Genomic DNA, 21034 nt, shown 5'->3' on the forward strand with positions numbered 1-21034 from the left:
TTATGATTTCACAATACTTAGATTCAGAAGATGATGTTGACTACAAAAATATGTGCTTTCTTTACAAAATTGATGTATGGATTTTTATGAGAGCTGACTGTAAAATTGATGTATGGATTTTTATGAGAGCTGATTTATTAATTTTTTTAAATGTGTGCTTTCAAAATCCTCGACACCCCAAACCCAGTTTTCCAAACGTGTTTCCTATACATGAAACAAACAAACAAAAATAACATGTAAAAGATGCTTGGATATATATTATAATATTTCTATTAGATGACTAGTCTTCTAATTGGGGCTTACATTTAATGTTTTACACTTAGTCCACATGATTCAGACTTAGGAAGTAAGCTGGATCACTTTACAGCTTGCACTGTTTTTCTTCTATGTACAGTTTCCAAGGAGCTGTCTTCAGAAACTGATCCTCGTGGTGAAGTCTTCAAATACAGACATAATGACGGAAATCTTCCATCCAAGAAAGGAAGAAGGTAAAGTCTGGGCAATTTAAGCATATTTATTTTAGGTAGAAAAGCCTAATTCTCCTAAATTTTAATCCAGAAGCCTACCATGTATTTCTGTGCAAACAGAATGTTCATCAAATTGTGACACTTGTTTTAGTCAGGAGTTCTGCTTAAATTAAAAAGGAAAAAAAGATAATTTTGGTGAGTTGCCTACATAAGTAAAAATTCAAAAAATGTTCATGGTAATTAGTTATACCCATATTTTCACAGCTATAAGATACTAAATATATATAGGATTATTTGATATGCTGTAATCTCTCTCTCCCTAAACATACACAAGCACACATAAACACATACAAAAGTAATTTAACAATCATATAAACCTATTGAAAAACCAGTGTCTTTTGCCATATTCTCTAACTTTGAAGGTGATGTATAAACTTTCTAACAACTTCCCTTAAAACTTGCTCTAAACCTACTGCCATCAACAGCAGAAGAGAACTACTCATATTTGTTTCTGAGAATAAATCTCATGAAAATAGAAATGATCATCTTTCTTGTATGATGTGACTGTTGGTTTCGAACTGCTGACCTTGTAGCTAGCAGCCAAAACAATGTGTAACCAAATAGAAAACTTTAGACTATATTAAAGTGACATCCTGGATGGATTGTGTTCCTTTAAAAATGTTTTTTGAGTTTTTAACACAATGAAATCTGAGGAACAAATTCAAAGCTGTCAGTCAATGGGATAAGGTTTCTCAATGAAGTTCTCCAAGGACAGCCCTTTGAGGAATGAGCAAGTGCAGTGTGACAGTGAAAATCTTTCACTATATTTCTTGGTCTTTTATTAATCAATGCAGTGTACAATTTTTATGAAACTTCTTACTAATAATTTTCCCTCTGATCATTTATATCCTTCAAATACTCTATTGCTTTCATTCATTTGAATCAACAAAACAGCAATGGAATCTTCTGACTTAATTAGTCCTAACTTTTGAAGATGCTGCCAGAGTTTCTGACCAGATTCAGAAGAGGATATGAACCAGGAATATCACTGCAGATGCCAGATGGGTCTAGGCTCACAGCAACGAACACCAGAAAGACGTTTCACTTGTGTTTTATTGACTAGGCAAAGCAATAGACCCTGTGGATGATAACAAATTCTGGATGGTCTCGAAAAGAGTGGGAATTCCAGAACATATCATTATGCTCCTTTTGAACATGGACATGAATCAAAAGGCAGTTGTGCAAACATAACCAGGGAATGTTGCTTGGTTTAAAATTAGGAAAGGTATGGGACAGGTTTGTATCCTCTCACCATATTTGCTTAATATTTATGTTGAGCAAAGCATCAGAGAAACTGGCTTATATGAAGAAGAGTGTGGAATAAGGCTCGGAGGAAGGCTTATTCATAACCTGCCATGTGCAGACACAATCTTGCTTGCTGAAGGTGAGGAGGACTTAAAGCACCTGTTAAAGAAGATCAAGGCTTGCAAACTTCAGTACAGATTACACCTCAGTGCAAAGAAGACCAAAATCCTACACAACTGGGCCATCATTATAAATGGAGAAAACGTTGAAGTTAATAATTTTGTCTTTCATGGAAGCAGTAGTCAAGAGATCAAACAGCATTGCACTAGGTAACTCTGCTGCACAAGATCTATTTAGTGCACTGAAAAGCAAAGAGGTTACTTTGCAGACGAAGATACACAGCCATGGTATTTTCCATTGCATCACATGCATGTGAAAGTTGGACATTGAATAAGGAAGACTGAAGAAGAATCAAAGCATTTGAATTGTGGTGATGGAAAAGAATATATAAAGTACCGTGGACTGCTCACAGGACAAATGTATCTTTGAAGAAGTACAGCAACGTACCTCTTAGTGGCAAGGACAGAAAGACTTCATCTCACATACTTTGGACATATTGTCAGAAGAAACCAATCCCCAGGGAAGGCCATCATGCTTGGTCAAGTGGGAGGCAGGCATTTAAAGAGAGTAAGACCCCTGATGAGATTAATTTGGACAGTGCTTGCAGTAATGGGCTCATAAACGTGGACAATCATGAGAATGGCTCAGTGACAGACAGTGGGCTATATGGTTGCTATACAGGGTTAGAAGCAATTCAATATACATACCAACTTTATATGCTCCCCACCTAGTCAAATTGGTGGTGTTGAAGGCACCCACATGAGACTAAAACAGGTCTATTACTAGGAGAACTTGTTTAGAAATATCCAATGGTCATGGAATATATTTAAACATATATTTTCGGGAGTGAACTCCTGCAAGTATGAATGAGAAAGATAGTACTTTTGGATACACACAGACATAAAAGCAGTCTCAAGTTGCACGAATAGGGTAATTTTTTGACAATTTAATCATTAGTGTTTATGTTTGCCCTTGGGTTTGAAAGCATTAAGTACATATACAAAATATATTTATTTATGGTATGTATTTGGACAAACGAATAAGTAAGACTGCAAAAGACTCAATTCACTTGGCAGGTTTTTTATGTTTTGTTTTTATTCTGGCAATGGATAATGAAAATACACCAGAGACTGCCAGCAGAACAAGTCAATCTGTTGTGAGAGGAGTGCCACCAGAGCATTCCTTAGAATGGCAACAGTCCGATTCATTCCTCTCATGTACTTTGAACATGTCTTCAAGAGCCCCGTCCTGGATAAAAGGGAAGAAGGCCATCATGTATGGTAAAGTTGAGCGTCAGCAAAAAGAAGACCTACAGGGGATGGGGGGTGACACAATGTTTGGCACAACACAAGACAACATTTTATTCTGTTATACAGAGCTGGCCACAATAATTTGGAACTGATTATACTGCATATAACAATGAGAAGATAGTATGTATTACTAATAAGAAGTTCAAAAACTAAAAAATATTGTCATAAGGACAATATGTTGTAAATGGAGAGTGAGTTGGAGGATTTATATGCATTTAGCCATAGTACATATGTATTTATGTTTATATGTATGTATGCATGCATGTATAAAAACATACATATATATTATGAATACATTGTATTTTTTCACTAGAATCTATTTTATCACTCTGCATTCCAATATCCATGACAATGGCTACACAAAACTCAGTAATAAAATTCATGATAAAAGGGTATATTAAGGAAGTTAACAAGTCGTAATGCAGGTGAGAAATACTCAGGATTAAGTTATTTTTTATTTTGTTTTAAAATTTCAAAATATTTCCATTTATTTTCCTTCAAAAGTTTACATGCATTTTCTTCTCTTTTTAATTTTATTGAGCTATAGTTAACATTTAATAAAAATCAATCATTCTTCTCCTTCAGGGTGTCAATCTTGGCCACATTCAACATTGGGATGCTTTCTTTTGTTTTGTACCTATGATGTTGATTTCCCATTTCTCCCAACCTTCACTTCAGTGCCCTGAACCAGCTACTGTCTTCAAATATTCTACCCCTCCCAATTTCCCAACCCAGTTAAGCACATAAAACACAGGCAACGAGACAAATGCCCAACAATGACGGCATAACAGAAGTTAAAACTTCAAAGCGAAAGCAGAAAATAGTAAAATTTAGAATATATTCATGCTGGGTGGAGAAACAAATTACAGTGCTGCATTCCTAGCCTAGGTACACCTGCTAAAATCCATGGCATAATACTCTTTGGATGATATTAGGACTGATAATTGTACATGTACATGACTAGAGTCAGTTATGTGAATGAAACAGGGAGGCACTGCAGGGTTTAGAAACAGCAAAAGTGTGTGACAGGGTTGTATCCTCTCATCATACTTATTTAATCAGTCTGCTGAACAAAGCATCACAGATACTGGCTTAAACGAAGAAGAATGTGATATCAAGATTGGAGGCAGGCTTATTAACAACCTAAGGAATGCAGATATATCTTTGCTTGCACCATCCCACCACATTTCTAAATGAATTGCTCTATCCTTAACAACTTGACCTGAGCAGATAACAAAACCTTTCTTGTTGAAAGTGAGGAGGACTTGAAGCACTTGCTGATGAAGATCAAGGATCTCAGCCTTCAATGTGGATGACAACTCAAAATAAAAAGACCCAAATCCTCGAAACTAGAAATGTGACCAATAAGCAAGATCAGGATAAATCATGAAAAGGTTAAAGTTTTCAAGGACTTTTCTCTAGCTTGGCAGCAGTCAAGCAGTCATGGCAGCAGCAGTCAAGACAGTTGCATTAGGTAAAGCTGATGGACAAGATCGCTTTAGAGTATTGAAATGCAAACATGTTGCTTTGAGGACTAAGGTGCTCCTGACCAAATGATGGCATTTTCAATAGCCTCATATACATGTCAAAGGTGAGAACTTAATAAAGAACACCCAGAAAAATCGATGAATTTGAATTGTAGTACTGGAGAAGAATATTGAAAGTACTATGGACTGCTAAAAGGACAAACTATCTGTCTTGGAAGAAATAGGCCAGAGTACCCCTTAGAGGCAAAAATGGAATGACTTTGCCTTACATACTCTGGATATGTTGTCAGGATAGAATAGTCTCTATAGAGACATCATGTTTGATAAAGTAGAAGCACAGTGAAAAAGAGGAAGGCCCTCAATGAGATGGATTGACACAATGGCTGCAACAGTGGACTCGACTATAGGAACAAAAGTGAGGATGACAAAGGTGGGGGTAGTGTGTCGCTCTGTTGTGTAGAGGGGAGAGATGGGTAGGAACCAACTCAATGGCACTTAAAAACCACAACATCGTTCCTAGCCTATGTGCACTGAGGATTCATCTGGGACTCAATCCAGGGCAGGGACCCTGCAAATAGATTTGGTACTGCAACTCTCATTCAGAGCTCTCTACAAACCAGTTGTTTAGAATGTAGGCCATTCCCTGCTACCATTCCCTCCTCCTGGTTGGAAATTATTTGCAAACCTTGGATCACAGAGGTTTGCGTTCTTTTTATGTGTAGACTTAGCTGATTTCTCCCTTCACTGGCTAGTTGCTTCGAGATAAGATTTTAAGACATTAAACAATATTTTTCATGAGAGCTGGCACAATCTGATTTCTTACCACATTTTGCTATAACGCATGTTATATCACATGATCTGCTCAAGAGTGTACCAAGCAGTGCTTGATCATAAGAACCAATTGTTCTTATATTAGGCTACAATTAATGGAGATCTCAAAATCTTTGTATATGATTGTTTCTATGAGTTCCTGGTTCTATTTTGGAGATCGCCTAGTAATTTTAGTACCTCAATTTATAAATTTTCCCTAGGAGGCTTAAGACAACTCTTTTGATAGTATTACATTAGTTGAACACTGTTGAGCAAAATATTTAGTATATGTGTAGGACTGTAAATAAACTGTACATTAATTCAAATAAATGAATTGTTAATTAGGACATGTCACAAAAATATTTCAGGTCTGCTAATAAATGTCCAAAGAGGCACTCCAGTAGAAGCCTCAACACCCAAGTACTCAGTGTTACGTCTGTTGGTCAGCAAGCCCAGTTTCCTGAATTAAGTGTCCAGAATCACCCTGCTCCACAAGCTAGCATCTTGCACAAAAGCACTCAATTTTACTTGCTTCATAGGTTGGGAAGTCCATTATTCCAGTCCATGACCTCACTCCTGGCCCTCCTGCTTCTCCTCTGGTGTTATACCCATCATCTGTATCTAGGATTCACTTCATGGGAATTGTAGGTGTAGCTGACATGCTCCACTCCTGGCCCCAGCTGGTAATGAGATCCCTCCAGGATATTCTCCAAACACTCATTTCATACCCAGCGGGTTTACACTCCAGATAATTCTGTTCATAATTACTCACAAGGAAATCCTATCAGTGTCTCCCCTGCCCCCAACTTCTTGTGAGACCGATGTAGAAAAATATCCTTTGATGGGAGCTAGAAATTTGCCTGGAAGAACCACATTAAATAATCCACTGTTCCTGCAGGTTAGCCATTGTCCATCTTATGTTGAATGATTAGCTTCCCTCTTTCCTTTTTTTTCCCATTTATGAAATTAACATTAAGATTTGTATGCCTGCCACTTAATTCCTTTATCTTCCCTCATTTTAAATACTCAATTTCTGAATTGCTCACCTCTAACCACCCAGTATTGAGGAGGCAAGCCTGTTTCCTGATCTGACTAGTCTGCATTTCTGTTTGGACCTTAGACCATCTGCGCTCTTCAGTAAATTTCAGGCTATAATAGGCCAATCATCAAAACTGTAGCAATGTTTACCAGATCACCGGGTCAAGCATCTTTCTCATTGGTATTTCAGCACCAGTTACTAGGATAGGTCAATCGGTACCAACTCTGCAAGCTTGGGCGTCCAAACACAGCTCCCTATACTTCAGGTCAGCTGGTCCCTGGGGCTAATCCATTCCCATAGGTCAATATTGACACAAATTTTTACACTTCAGACTAGCCGTGACTTCCTCTTCTCTCTCATCTTTAGGCTGTGTGGATTAATTCACCAGTTACCAAGCAGGCACTGCTAAAACACCATCTGCTGCCTCTTCCTGGACTTCCACTCAGAGCACACCAAGTTCATGAACTCTCTTTAATTCTCAGTCCTAGAAAGGGCTTTGTCTGGTGGGCATGGACTTTATTGCTTTGATGCATGCAGTAAAAAAAAACTGCTCACTCAGGGGGTTCTCCCCTACAAAAAGTGGGGGCATCCCCAGCCTAAACCCTGAGGCCTTACAAGTGACTGGGGGAAATGCCTAACCACCAATTGTGGGGCTACACGCTACTGCGGAAACATCCACCCAACCTCCAAGGAGATAACTCTGTCTACGGTAATCCCTCTGCCAGCTACAGAGCTCTACACCAAGGAGGGTATAACCGCACAACCTCCTAAGCACTACAGTTGCAGACAAAAGCACCACAGGACAGCCGAGGTGCTCCAAGAACTGTGAAGCCTACTTGGAGATAGGCCAGGGAAACGACACGATTGTGGGCCCACAATGATCCCACCAGTGTCACATGAGAGGAATGTCCAACACACATTCATTCCAAGTAACGGAATTCTGGACGGTTAGGATAAGAGTGAAACCACAGGAAGTTATAGCGATAGCCTGACCCCTCAGAACAGCTACCAGCAGAAGTACTCATACAAACCCCCAAGAGAGAGCCCAGAGATCTTCGATTCAGGAAGCTGGTTCTAGGATCCTCTATAACAACACGTTAACAACAATCAGTTCTAACAGCTTCAACAAAAAAATCAGGAAAAACAGAAAACAATGATGGAAGAAGTCATGAACCTAACGATGTGCATAGAAGAAGCAGATATTGACCTACCACAAAAAGAAATTTTCAAAATGCTGCTTAAAGTTATAAAGTATATAAATGAAGCAATTCAGAAAAAAGATGAAATGATAGAGATAAAGGCAATGCACCAAAAGGAAATACAAGAGTTAAGGGACGAAATAACAGAATCCAGTGGCAAATTGACAGACCTTGAAAATAGGCTTGAGGAGGCAGAGAATCGCATGAGTGACCTAAGGGACAACTAAGCAACCACAGCAAACAGGAAAAACAGTCAAATAAGACAATCAAAGAAGCTGAAGAAAACTTGAGAGCCATGTCAGATGCTATGAAAAGAAACAATCCTAGAATAATCGGACTACCAGAACAAGACACAACAAAGAAGTCAACAGTGAAAATAGCAAGGGAATTATTAGAGGAAAACTTCCCCACCTTAATAAATGAAAATCAAGCAACCATACAAGAGGCTGAAAGAAAACCAACCTGGCTGACACCCAGGAAGAAGTCACCAAGACACATAATTGTCAAACTATGCAACTGTGAGGAAAAGGAGAAGATCATAAAAGCAGCTGAGGAAACACAAACAGTCATGTATAAAGGTACCCCAATAAGAGTATGTGCAGATCTATCAGCAGACACTATGAAGAAGAGCAGGGAATGTAGTAACATATTCCAAAAATTGAAGGAAAACAACCCAAACCCAAGGATACTCTACCCAAACAAATTATCTCTTAAGATAGATGGAAAAGTAAGAGTATTCCCAGACAAGGACAAGCTCAAAGATTACATAAAAACAAACCCAGTCCTACAAAAATCCTTGCCATCCAGTATGGGCAGAAGATCAACACTCACCAAGGGCAAATAAGAGAGCATCACATTGAACAATTCCACCCATAGGGTGACAAAGAGGAAACAGCCCCAGGATAGCATCAGCTCAATAGTAGAAGGAAGGCAAACATAAACCACTCACACAAAACAAGCGGATAATATAGGTAGATAGGGAAATATCCATCATAAAAGGTACAATATGACATTACAGAATCCACTGATAGATATAATAACACTGAATATCAATGGCCTGAACTCAGGCATTAAAAGGCAGAGGCTAACAGACTGGCTCAGGAAACATAACCCATCATTCTGCTACCTCCAGGAGACTCATTTCAAGCTTACCGAAAAAAAACAGGTTGAGAATTAAAGGCTGAAGAAAAATATACCAAGCAAATGATAATGCAAAAAGAGCAGGGGTAGCAATCTTAACTTCTGACCAAATTGACTTCAAGATACAGGACATAACAAGAGACAAGGAGGGGCACTATATGATGCCCAAGGGAACAATAGACCAAGAACCAGTAAGCCTAATAAAGATATATGCACCTAACGAGAGACCTGCAAAATTCGTAATTCAAACACTCCAAAAGATGAAAAAAGAGATCACAGGCTCAACAATTATAGTTGGTGACTTTAATACACCACACTCTGATAAAGACAGATTATTAGGAAAGAAACTCAACAAGGAGATTACAGATCTAAATAGCACAATTGGATGACTTGACTTGATAGATATTTTCAGAGCTTTCCACCCACGTGCAATTATTCCACATTCTTTCAAGCCCACATGGCACATATTCAAAAATAGACCACATGCTGGGACACAAGTCGAACTTGGGTAAATTCAAGCACATAGAGATTATACACACATGCCTCTGATTATTGTGCTATAAAGCTGGAAATTAACAGAAGAACAGTGAAGAAAACAAGGGTAAACAATTGGAGGATGAACAATTTCCCATTACAAAAGCAGTGGGTATTGACCGAGATCAGAGATAAAATCAGGAGGTTTCTAGAAACCAAGGAGAACGAAAATATGACGTACCAAAACCTGTGGGATACAGAAAAGGCATTTATCAGAGGAAGGCTGATAGCAATAAATTCACACATTAAAAAAGAAGAGACACTCATGGATGATAAGCTGACACCAAATTTACACCAATTAGAACAGAGTCAACAGAATAACCCTACTAATAGCAAGAGAATAGATATAATAAAAATCAGAGCAGAGATACAGGAGAGGGAAAACAAGAAAACTATGGAAAAAATTAATGCTGCTAAAGGTTGGTTCTTTGAAAGAATTACCAGAATTGGTAGACCTCTGGCAAACCTAACCAAAGAAAGGAAGGAACAAACATCATTTGCAAGGATGAGGGGTGAAACAGGGGCATTACAACGGACTCTAATAAAATCTAAAGGATAATTACACAGTACTACCGAGGTCTATATTCTAATGAATACAGCAATTTGGAAGACATGGACAAATATTTGAAAACACAATGCCTCCCTATACTATCCCAAATGGATGTCAACAACCTCAACAGACCCATAGCAAAGGAAGAAATAGGCAAGGTAATCAAGGGATTATGAACAAAATATCCCCTGGGCCAGATGACTTCACAGGAGAATTCTACCAAGCATTCAGGGAAGAACTAACACCAATCCTATACAAACTCTTCCAGAACATAGAAAACGACGGAAAACTCCCACACTCTTTCTATGAAGCTAGTATAATTTTTTTTTATCTAAAGCAGGCAAAGACGCCACAAGAATCGAGAACTATAGACCAATATCACTAATGAACATTGATGCAAAAATCCTTAACAAAATACTGGCCAATAGAATACAAAAGCATTTTAAAAAAATATTTCACCACAACCAAGTGAGATTCATACCAGGGATGCTGGATGGTTCAACATACGAAAGACCATCAGCATTATTCACCGCACTGGCAAAAAAATTGATTAAAAAAAAACCTCATGATGATATCAATAGACGTGGAAAAAGGATTCGACAACATCCAACTCGCATTCCTGTTTAAGACAATTAAGAAGATAGGAATAGAAGGAAAATTCCTCAATATTATAAAAGCCATATATGAAAAACCAACAGCTAATGTGGGAGTTAACAGAGAAAAGGCAAAAACAATTCCACTGAAAAAGGGGACCAGACAAGGATGCCCCTTGTCCCCACTCCTATTTAACATCGTACTGGAGGTCCTAGCTAACAACATAAGACAAAGGAAACATATTAAAGGTATTCAAATGGGGAAGGAGGAGGCGAATTTATCATATTCACAGATGATATGATTCTATATATTGCAGATCCCTTAAACTCCACACGCGGAGTGTTGGAAACAATAGAGGAATATGGCAGAGTGGCAAGATACAAAATCAAACAAACAGAAGTCTATTGGACTGCTCTACACATCAGCCAAGACCACAAAAGAGATGATTAAAAAGATAGTACCCTTTACAATTGCCAAGCACAAATTGAAATACCTAGGGATATACCTGACTAAAAAAATGAAAGGTTTGTATGAGGAAAATTATAAAACACTACTTCAAGAAATCAAGAGTGACCTCAACAAATTGAAAAATATCTGATGCTCATGGATTGACAGGCTGAATATAGTAAAAATGTCAGTCCTACCCAAGGCACTATATAAGTTTAATGCTATCCTGATACAAATATCACCATCCTTCTTCAAAGAATTGGAAAAACAGATTGTCAACTTCATATGGAGAGGGAAACAGCCCAGAATTAGCAGAGAACTCTCCAAGAAGAAGGATAAAGTGGGAGGGCTTGCTCTACCTGATTTTAGCACATACTATACGGCCACAGTAGTCAAAACAGTGTGGTACAGGCATAATGACAGATATTCAGACCAATAGAACACAGCCAAAGACCCAGAAATTAAAACATCAGCATACAGGCAACTGATCTTTGATAAGGGCCCAAAATATTAAATGGGAAGCAGATGCCATCTTCAATAAATGGTACTAGAAAAAATGGATATCTACTTGCAGAAAAATGAAACAAGACCCTTACCTCACTCCATGCACAAGAATAAATTCAAGGTGGATGACAGACTTTAAGATAAAACCCCAAACAATTAGGGCCATCAATGAGGGAATTGGGACAAATCTGAGAACGTTGGCAAGGGATTACATAGGCTACCAGAAATAGGGAAGGATACAAATACAAAGGAGTCACAAATAGACAAGTGGGATGTACTTAAGATAAGACACCTGTGTACATCCAAAGAATTCACCAAGACAGTAAGAAGAGATTCCACCGCCTGGGAAAACATCTTTAGCAATGACACATCAGACACAGGCCTTATTAATAAAATCTACAATACTTTGCAAGCTTTCAATAAGAGAAAAACTAATTGCCCACTGAAAAGGTGGGCAAAGGACCTGAACAGAAGTTTCACAGAGTCTGAAATCTGAATGGCCAATAAAGATATGAGAAAATGTTCCCAATAATTTGCCATAAGATAAATGCAAATCAAAACAACTATGAAATACCACCTAACACCCTCAAAGAGAGCCCAGTTCCAAAACCAGAAGGCAACAAGTGTTGGAGGGGTTGTAGTTAGATAGGAACTCTCATCCACTCCTGGTGGACCTGTAGGTATGTACAGCCACTATGGAAATCGATTTGGTGATTTCTCAAACAGATGGAAATTGAGTTACCATATGACCCAGCAATCCCTCTATCCCAGAAGAGGCAAGAAACAAACCACGGCCAGACATCTGTGCTCCAATGTTCATTGTGGCTCAGTTCACAATAACAAGGAGTTGGAAGCAACCCAAATTTCCATCAACAGACGATTGAATTCAAAAACTGTGGTACATACATACAATGGAGTACTATGCATCACTAAAAAGCAGTGATTAATGCATGAAGCATATCAACGCATGGGAAGAAGTGGGGGATATTATGGTAAATGAAGTATGCCAAACACAAAAGAACAAGTATAACATGAGTCCGCTGAGGTAAGTTTGTTTATATATATATATATATATATATATATATATATATATAAGAGAGCAGAAAGGTAAGTGCAAAAGGGTAACAGGGGAAAAGCTACTGTTTACAAACACTCCAGGGTTCAGGTTCAGGTACTATGGCAGGGGCCAGACCAAATCCAGGGATACATATGGTAGCCAACTAAAACGGGGGTGGAGGGAGGAAAGGGGGAAAAAGAGATGTGTGAGGGGGGAATAGGACACTGACCCACCCAAGTGGTGGTTATTGTTTGTGTCTCCACAGGGAAAGAGGGACCAGATATAAAGCCAGTGCCAGATGAATGCAGTGAGCTGGCAAGGAGTACGGAGCCAGTTGAGGGGCCTAAGGGATCAGTCCCCATACCAGTCACATGGACAACTGCCCCTCACCCCAGAAGAATTTACTTGAGAGTATGGCACTGAAGCTGCAGCTAGGGGAGAGGGACATGTCTGATCAGAGCAAATGGGAGCAAAGAAGGGGGAGGAAGAGAGAGTGGAGCAAATCCTGGCCCATCAGGCCTGGAGGATGTTATCCCTGCTCCGAACAGCCAAGGGACAGAGTGGACAATATGGCTGATCCCTCTACGAGACACGCCATCCCTTGATGGCCCAGGACCCTAAGGGGGACAACACTGAGGACTCGTGACTGGCCCAGACTGACCCTGTGACACTGAGGCAAACCACTAAAAGTGTGTGGCAGAGCAACCGTCGGAGCAGAGCAGGGAGCCCCTGAGGGAGTACAAAGGATAGACTCTGGGGTCAAAGCACAGTACCTCATTGGACCTGACTGAAGGGCACGCCTAGAGATCAAAAATCAGACCTTGATCTATTTACAGGTTTTTGTTTCTTTAATTTTTTTTCTTTTAATTAATTTATTCTTGTATGGGTAATTGGTTTCCTTTTTTGTTGTCATAGCTGTGTTCTCACTCATCCCCTGTCTTGCTATGACTTGCTTTTTGGTGAATATTATTATCTCTACAGATCTATCTAGATAAGATAGACTGGATGAATAGTCTGGAGGAAAAAACAACGGGACCATTGGTTCCGGGGGGGGAAACAGGAGAGGGGGAGGGGCCAAGGAGGTGGTGCTGACCAACCCAGAGACAGGGGAGCAATATGTGATCCAAAATCAGTAGCAAGGAGGGTGTGAGAAGCCTGATAGGGATTCAGCAAGGACAAGGTAACCTAGAGAAATTACTGAAACCCAAACGAAGGCTGAGCATGGTAGTGGGACATGAGGGAAGTAAAAGGAAATAGAGGAAAGGACTAGGTGACAAAGGGTATTTATAGAGGTCCAAATACTGTAATGTACATATTTAATTATATTCATATAAGTGTAGGGAAACAGATCTATGTGCATATATTTATAGGTTAAGTACTAAGGCAGCAGATGGACATTGGGCCTCCACTCAAGCACTTACACAATGCAAGAACACTTTGCTCTATTAAATTTGCATTCCAGGATGCACACCTTCCCAACATGATTGCTGAAGAAAATTGTGTGCATAAGCAAATGTGGTGAAGAAAGCTGACTGTACCAGGCTATCAAAAGATATAGCATCTGGGGTCTTAAGGCTTGAAGATAAACAAGTGCCCAACTAGCTGAGAAGCATCAAAGCCCACATGGAAGAAGCACACCAGCTTGGCTGACCCCAAGGTATAGAAGGAACCAGTTATTAGACATCAAAGAACTAAAAATCACATCAGTGTGTGATCATCTTCCTGACATAATCACTGAAGACAAACGTGTGCATAAGCAAATGTGAAGAAAGCTAATGGTGCCAGGCTATCAAAAGATATAGCATCTGGGGTCTTAAAGGCTTGAAGATAAACAAGCAGCCATCTAGCTGAGAAGCATCAAAGACCACATGGAAGAAGCACACCAGCCTGTCTGACCACAAGGTGCAGAAGGGACCAGTTATCAGACATGAAAGAACTAAAAATCATATCAATGGGTGCCCACCTCCCTGATACGATCAATGAAGACAACGTATGTATTAGCAAATGTGGTGAAGAAAGCTAATGTTGCCCGACTATTAGATATAGCGTATGGGGTCTTAAAGCTCAAAGATAAACAAGTGACCATCTAGCTGAGAAGCATAAAAGTCCCCATGGAAGAAACACCCCAGCTTGTGTGACCATGAGCTGTCGAAGCGATCACATATGAAGCATCAAGGAACAATAAATCATATCATTGAAAATGTGGGTGAGTGCAGAGAGGAGATTCAAAACCCACTGGCAGCCAACCGAACACCCCTTACTGAAGGGTTTTCAGAAGGAGATGAACCAGTCAGGGTGCAGGCAAGCAACGATGAAACATATAACTTTCCTCTAGTTCTTAAATGTTTCCCCCAACCCCCCACTGTCATGGTCCCAAGTCTACCTTACAAATCTGGCTAGACCAGAGGATGTACATTGGTACAGATAAGAACTGGAAACACAGGGAATCCAGAACAGATGACTCCTTCAGGACCAGTGGTGAGAGTGGCGATGCCTGAAGGGTGGAGAGAATGTGGGGTATAAAGGGGGAACTGATTACAAGAATCTACTTATAGCCTCCTCCCTGGGGGAGGGATAGCAGAGAAGAAGGTGGGGGGAGACATTGAACAGTATAATATATGACAAAATAATAACAATTTATGAATTATGAAGGGTTCATGAGGTAGGGGCAGTGGGGAGGGAGGTTGAAATGAGCAGCAGATATTAAGGGCTCAAGTAGAAGGCAAATGTTTTGAGAATGATGATGGCAACAAATGCATATATATTCTTAACACAATGGATGTATGTATGAATTGTGATGAGATTTGTATGAGCCCCAATAAAATGATTAAATAAAAAAAACTGCTCCCTCAAAATTGTTGATTGTTGACCACCTAACAGTTTTTCTTCTCTGTTGATCTTCCTTTCAAATGTAAAATTCCTATTCTCTCAGAAGTTCTGTGGGAACCTTGGGATTCTTTCTAAACCCCTTACTCTGTCTTGGTTTCAAAAAGAAAGCTTTTTATTTTCAGACACTTCTTAACTCCCCTTGCAAATCTGATCAAATGTAGGTTGAAGACGTATTTCCAAGTTATTGTAATCATGATTAATATCTTGTAATCATGATAGATGTCCTATAACATAGAAGAAATATGGAGTATCAAGAATGAAGCCAAATAAACATATAATGTTGAACCTTTTTAATAAAACCCAAATATAATAACCCATTCCACATCCTTGGGCCACATTTATGGACACACGACCAGAGGAATCAGACAGGATGGTTCCAGGAAGCACTGGCCTCTGTGAAGCTTGATCAGCCAGGCTTTGTAACCCAGGCCACTCCCATAGCAGCTTTGTTCATCTCAGCTACACCACATCATTCCTCATATCCATTCTAAGGAGCAGTAACCAAAATAGCCAGTCTAGGAATCAAATATTTCATCTACCATGCCGTTTTAGTCCTTTATCTTAAAAACAAACTAAAAAAGCTACCTTCTTCTATGAGTCTGGTATCATTGCAAAGAATGTAATTGTTTATTTTCACTAATATCCTTTATTTTACCTTTCTTTGTTCTAATATTCATTGTAATGACTACACAGAACTCGCAGATAAAAAAACCCATCACGAATAAAGGGTTTATTAAGGAAGTTAACAAGTTTTAATGCCAGTGAGACATGCTCAGGGCTGAGCTGTTTATTAGGCCATATTACAAAATTCTTTCTGGTTTGCTAGTAAATGCCCAAATGGGCATATCACTCCAATGAAGGACATTCTGCTCCAGCTCAGTGGGGCAGCAGGTCCATCATCCTGAAGTACATGCCCAGGGGCTCTCCACTCCAGGAAGCCTCAGCCCAAAGTCACTCAGCTCCACTTTTGTGGGTCAGCAACCCCAGCTTCCAGAATTGGATGCCTGGAGGAACCCTGGACCATGCAACAGACTCCTGCAAAAAGCACTGAGCTCCACTTGCTCCACGGTTTAGGAAGTCCATTACTCTGTCCCCTGCTCTGGCTCCTGGTTCTGATGGTGCTCCTCTGATGGCCTAGCTGTTACCGGGATTCAGAAGGATCCCTGCACAGGGATTTTGGATCCACAGTAGATCCTTGTCTCCTGAACCTTGCTGGTAATAATATCCTTGTTCCTGCTTCACAGAGACCACTTTTTATATACAGCAGAATACACACACACACACACACGCACACACACACACATTCCTCTTTAATTCTATTTATTCATGACAAGTTCACCAAGTAAAAGTTCTACTAATTCAACAGTGCTTTCTGTAAAAAATAAAATAATGATTGTACTGAGGATAAAGTTCTTATATCAACATAGACATTCATTTCAAACCAACTGCTTAAAAAATCTTGCTACTAGTCAGAAATAAGAGCAAAATTTTGATGGAAGTAGCCAAGGAAAACAGACAGATCTGGCAGGGGGGAAAAAAATCCCTTTTCTCTCTCGATTTATTTTTCAAAATCATTTGAAACACTAAGAGATCCCTGGTGGCCTAGTTGATTACTAGTTGGGCTTCTAACCACAAGAACAGCAGTTCAAAACCACCAGCTATGCTGGGGGAGAAAAATAGGGGTTTCTAATCTCCAAAATAGTTATAGTATCAGACATCCACAGAGGCATTTCTATTCTGACTTATAAGGTCACGAAGAGTTGAAATTTAATTGATGGCAGTTAACTTGGTTTGGATTTGATTTTAAAACACCTGGAAAGTAATTTTTCATAAGCTTTAATTCTTCAAAGGAAAAATAACAGCTCCCACAAGGTTTAATTGAAAATAAATCTAATTTATTTACTTATATTTATCAAAAATTTCAAAAAGATACTTAGATATATGTATAATACATATGTGTCTGAATTTTAATGACAATTCGTTATATAATTAAATATAATCAATAATATAATGCATTATGCAATCATATATAATGAATTATATCATTTAAAAATCTCTTTGTTATCAAGGTGATTCTGTCTCATAGAGACCTTGTGGGTTTCTGGGGTTGTAACAGTTTATGTGAGTAGAAAGCCCATTCTTTTTCCATTGAGCAGCTGGTGATTTTGAACTGGCGACCATGAGGATTGCAGCCCAATGTGTACACCACCAGGGCTTTAATTTGTTCATGAATTATACTGATTATCTTTATATGAATATTTATATCCTTAAAATATCTCAGCACCATCCAAGCTTTCATCTAGAAGTTCTTCAAACAGCTACAAAGATAATTTTTTGTCTCTCTGTTTATTGTGGCAGTTATATCATCTACTGTGAACTTGAAGAAAGGGGTGGTAGCTAGACTGTTAATCAGGGCACAGCCAATGGTGTCTCCATGTTGGCATGGCTTTCTCCTGAGAATCTGGGAACTCCTGGCTTCCTGGAGGTGGGACGCATACTCTTCCTGTGAGACACCCCAGTTTACAGGCCACATGGAGCTACACTGATGAAGCCAGAGCGTAGGGAGCTGGAGGAGCCACGTGGAGACCCACACCTACGCTGAGAGGTTTCCACCCTCACTTAATCCTTAAGACTTTACACTCATTGGCTTGTTACCTTCCTGTATTCAGCATCATTGCATGTGTTACATGAGTCTGAAGAGTAATTCACAGACTAGTTTCAGCCATATGGGGTAATAAGAGATTTATGAATTTGATCTGGACTGGGATGGGAAGTTTTCTCAATATACAATTTCTCTTTATATAAAATTATTTCTTATATATATATATGACTGTCTATGAATTTGTTTCTCTAGCTTATCTGGACTAACATAAGGAGAAATATGGTTACTAAGATATTTTGAAAAAAGATTGAAGTTGTCAAGAATTTTGTATGCTTCATTTCAAAAAATATTGAACAGCGTGGATATTACTTTGAGGCCTATGGTTCACCTGACCTAAGCCATGTTATTTTTAATTTGTTTCATGTACATGCTTAAGTTGGACATTGAATAAGGAAGACAGAAGAAAAACCACTGCATTTGAATTATTGAAGAACATTGAAAGTGCCAGGAACTGCAAAAAGAACAAACATAAGACAAACACATCTGTCTCGGAAGAAGTATAGCCAGAATTCTCTTTAGACACAAGAATGACAAGACTCCCTCTTGCATACTGTGGACAGATTATCAAAAGAGACCAATCCTTGGGAAAGGGGATCATGCTTGGCCAAGTATAGGGGCAATTTTAAAGAGGAAAACCCTCAACAAGGTGAGTTGACACAGTGATCACAACCATGGCCTCAAACAAAGCAATTGTGAAGATTTTGTGGGATCAGGTGGTGCTTCATTCTGTTCTACAGAGAGCCACTATGAGTAGACCTGACTGAATGGCACCTAACAAAAAGATCACAGTTACTATAAAAACAAATGAGGGGCCACCCCTCAAAAACAGACATTTTTTTCAAAGCTCTGTATTTAATATTTTTTACAAAACCACCTTATCACCTTCAAAGTACTCTACATTACACTTATTAATCTGCAATTCCATTTTTGGAAACAGTTTTCAAATTCATCTATTTGGATGACTGACGGCACCACCTCATTTTTTTCTTCACTTCAATCAAATTGCTGTCCTTTCAGCTCCCTCTTCAGTCACAAAAACAAAAAGAGTAGGGTGTGAGACAAGAGAGGCATGCTGGGAGATATTTTGTTTGTTTATTTGCTTGTTTGTGCAAAAAACTGGTGCATGGACATAGCCTCGTGAACAGTTACATTGTCGTGGTTGCAAAACCAGTTCCCCATCTGCCACAAATCAGGCCTTTTTTTGTCACACACGGTTACACAAGCTTTTCAGTTGCTCTAAATAGAAACCGTGATTAACAATCTGACCTGGTGGAACGAACTTCAAAGGCACTTTCCCCTCACTTCTAAAAAAACAACTGAGTATCATCTTGATCTTTGATTTCATTGGTGAGCTTTTTTTGGTGTGAAGTGATGATGGCACCTTCCACTGGCTTAGTTGATGTTTGGATTCAGGTTCATAAGAATAGCACCATGTCTGGTCACCAGTAATAGCCTTTGGAAAAATGTCTGGGTTGCTTCAGAGATGTTATTTCAGAGCACGACTTGTTTCCACTTGACACTCTTTTTCCTGGTCAGTAAAAACCCAAGGCACAATTTCAAAGAGACCTTTCTCTTTCCCTAATCGTCCATTATATAATTCAGTGAAATGAGCTCTAAGACAGTCCAGACAACTTCCCCATCGCTTCAATGGTTTGCTGTCAGTCTTCAAACATAGCTGGACATTTTATTTTATTTTATTCTATTTTATTGGGGGCTCTTGCAGCCCTTATCACAATCCATACATATATCCATTTTGTCAAGCACATCTGTACATATGTTGTCCTCATCTTTTTCAATACATTTTCTTTCTACTTGAGCCCCTGGCATCATCTCCTCAATTTTCTCCCTAGCTCTCCTCCCCTCTCTCCCTCCCCCAGACTCCCTTGATATCAATGGGAATGAGGGGGGGAGGGGCAGACTGGAGACCCACAGCCCATCAGAAGTCAATTGGACACCCCCTGTTAGAACTGGTAGAAGGAAGAGAAGAGTCAGTCAGGATGCACTGTAGAACCAATAAAAGACACAACCTTCCTCTGGTTCTTTAATACTCCACCCCAACCCCCCACTACCATGCCCCAACCCTATTTTACAAATCTGACTAGACCAGAACATGTATACTGGTACAGATAAGAACTTGAAACACAGGAAATACAGAACAGATTAACCCCTCAGGACCAATAAGGGGAGTAATGGCACATCGTTTTTGACATTTTCATCCATTAAGGAATTTGATGGGCATCCAGAATGATATCTGTCATCAATCAAAATTTCACCTTTATTGAAACAAGAAAACCACTCATACATTTGAGTTTTTTCTGATAGCACTGTCCTCAACAGTTTCAGTAACATTTTTCTCAAGCAGGAAATAAAAGTTCACAGCCTCACACTGTTCTCTGAAATAGGCCATCACAATAAACGAGCTTTGAGCGAAACTTGTTTTACAAAAAACTTCGCTGTGACCAGAGAACCTTCCCAGGTGACGCCTTCGTGTGCACTAACTTATAGCGAGTTGCTAGATGCTAGTCTAGTGAGAAAATGCAGGGGAAATGTGTGCTAGGAAAACGCCACCAAGCAGAACTGTGTTCCATTTTTTGGGGGGTGGTGTGGGAGGGGTAACTTCCTTGTAGGTAACAATTTTATAGAGGATTTAAAATAGTACTTGAGGGTAGTTGCGCATACATTCTTTCTGTTCCTTCAAAGATAATTTACAACTGGCCTTTGGAAAAAGAGGATTATAACAGTATATAATCATTAAAGAATGGAATTGGAAATTAAACAAAATCGACTGAATTTCTCTCTAGTAACTTACCAAGTGTATAAATACATGGCAGACACTTTCATTGCAGTTTAGATTACTATAAAAGGACACCAGTCGCACTGCCATCTAGTCGTGTCTGCCTCAAAGCAGCCCTCTAGGACA

This window comes from Tenrec ecaudatus, chromosome 2 (genome assembly GCF_050624435.1).
Source record: "Tenrec ecaudatus isolate mTenEca1 chromosome 2, mTenEca1.hap1, whole genome shotgun sequence".
In the NCBI taxonomy this organism is placed as follows: Eukaryota; Metazoa; Chordata; class Mammalia; order Afrosoricida; family Tenrecidae; genus Tenrec; species Tenrec ecaudatus.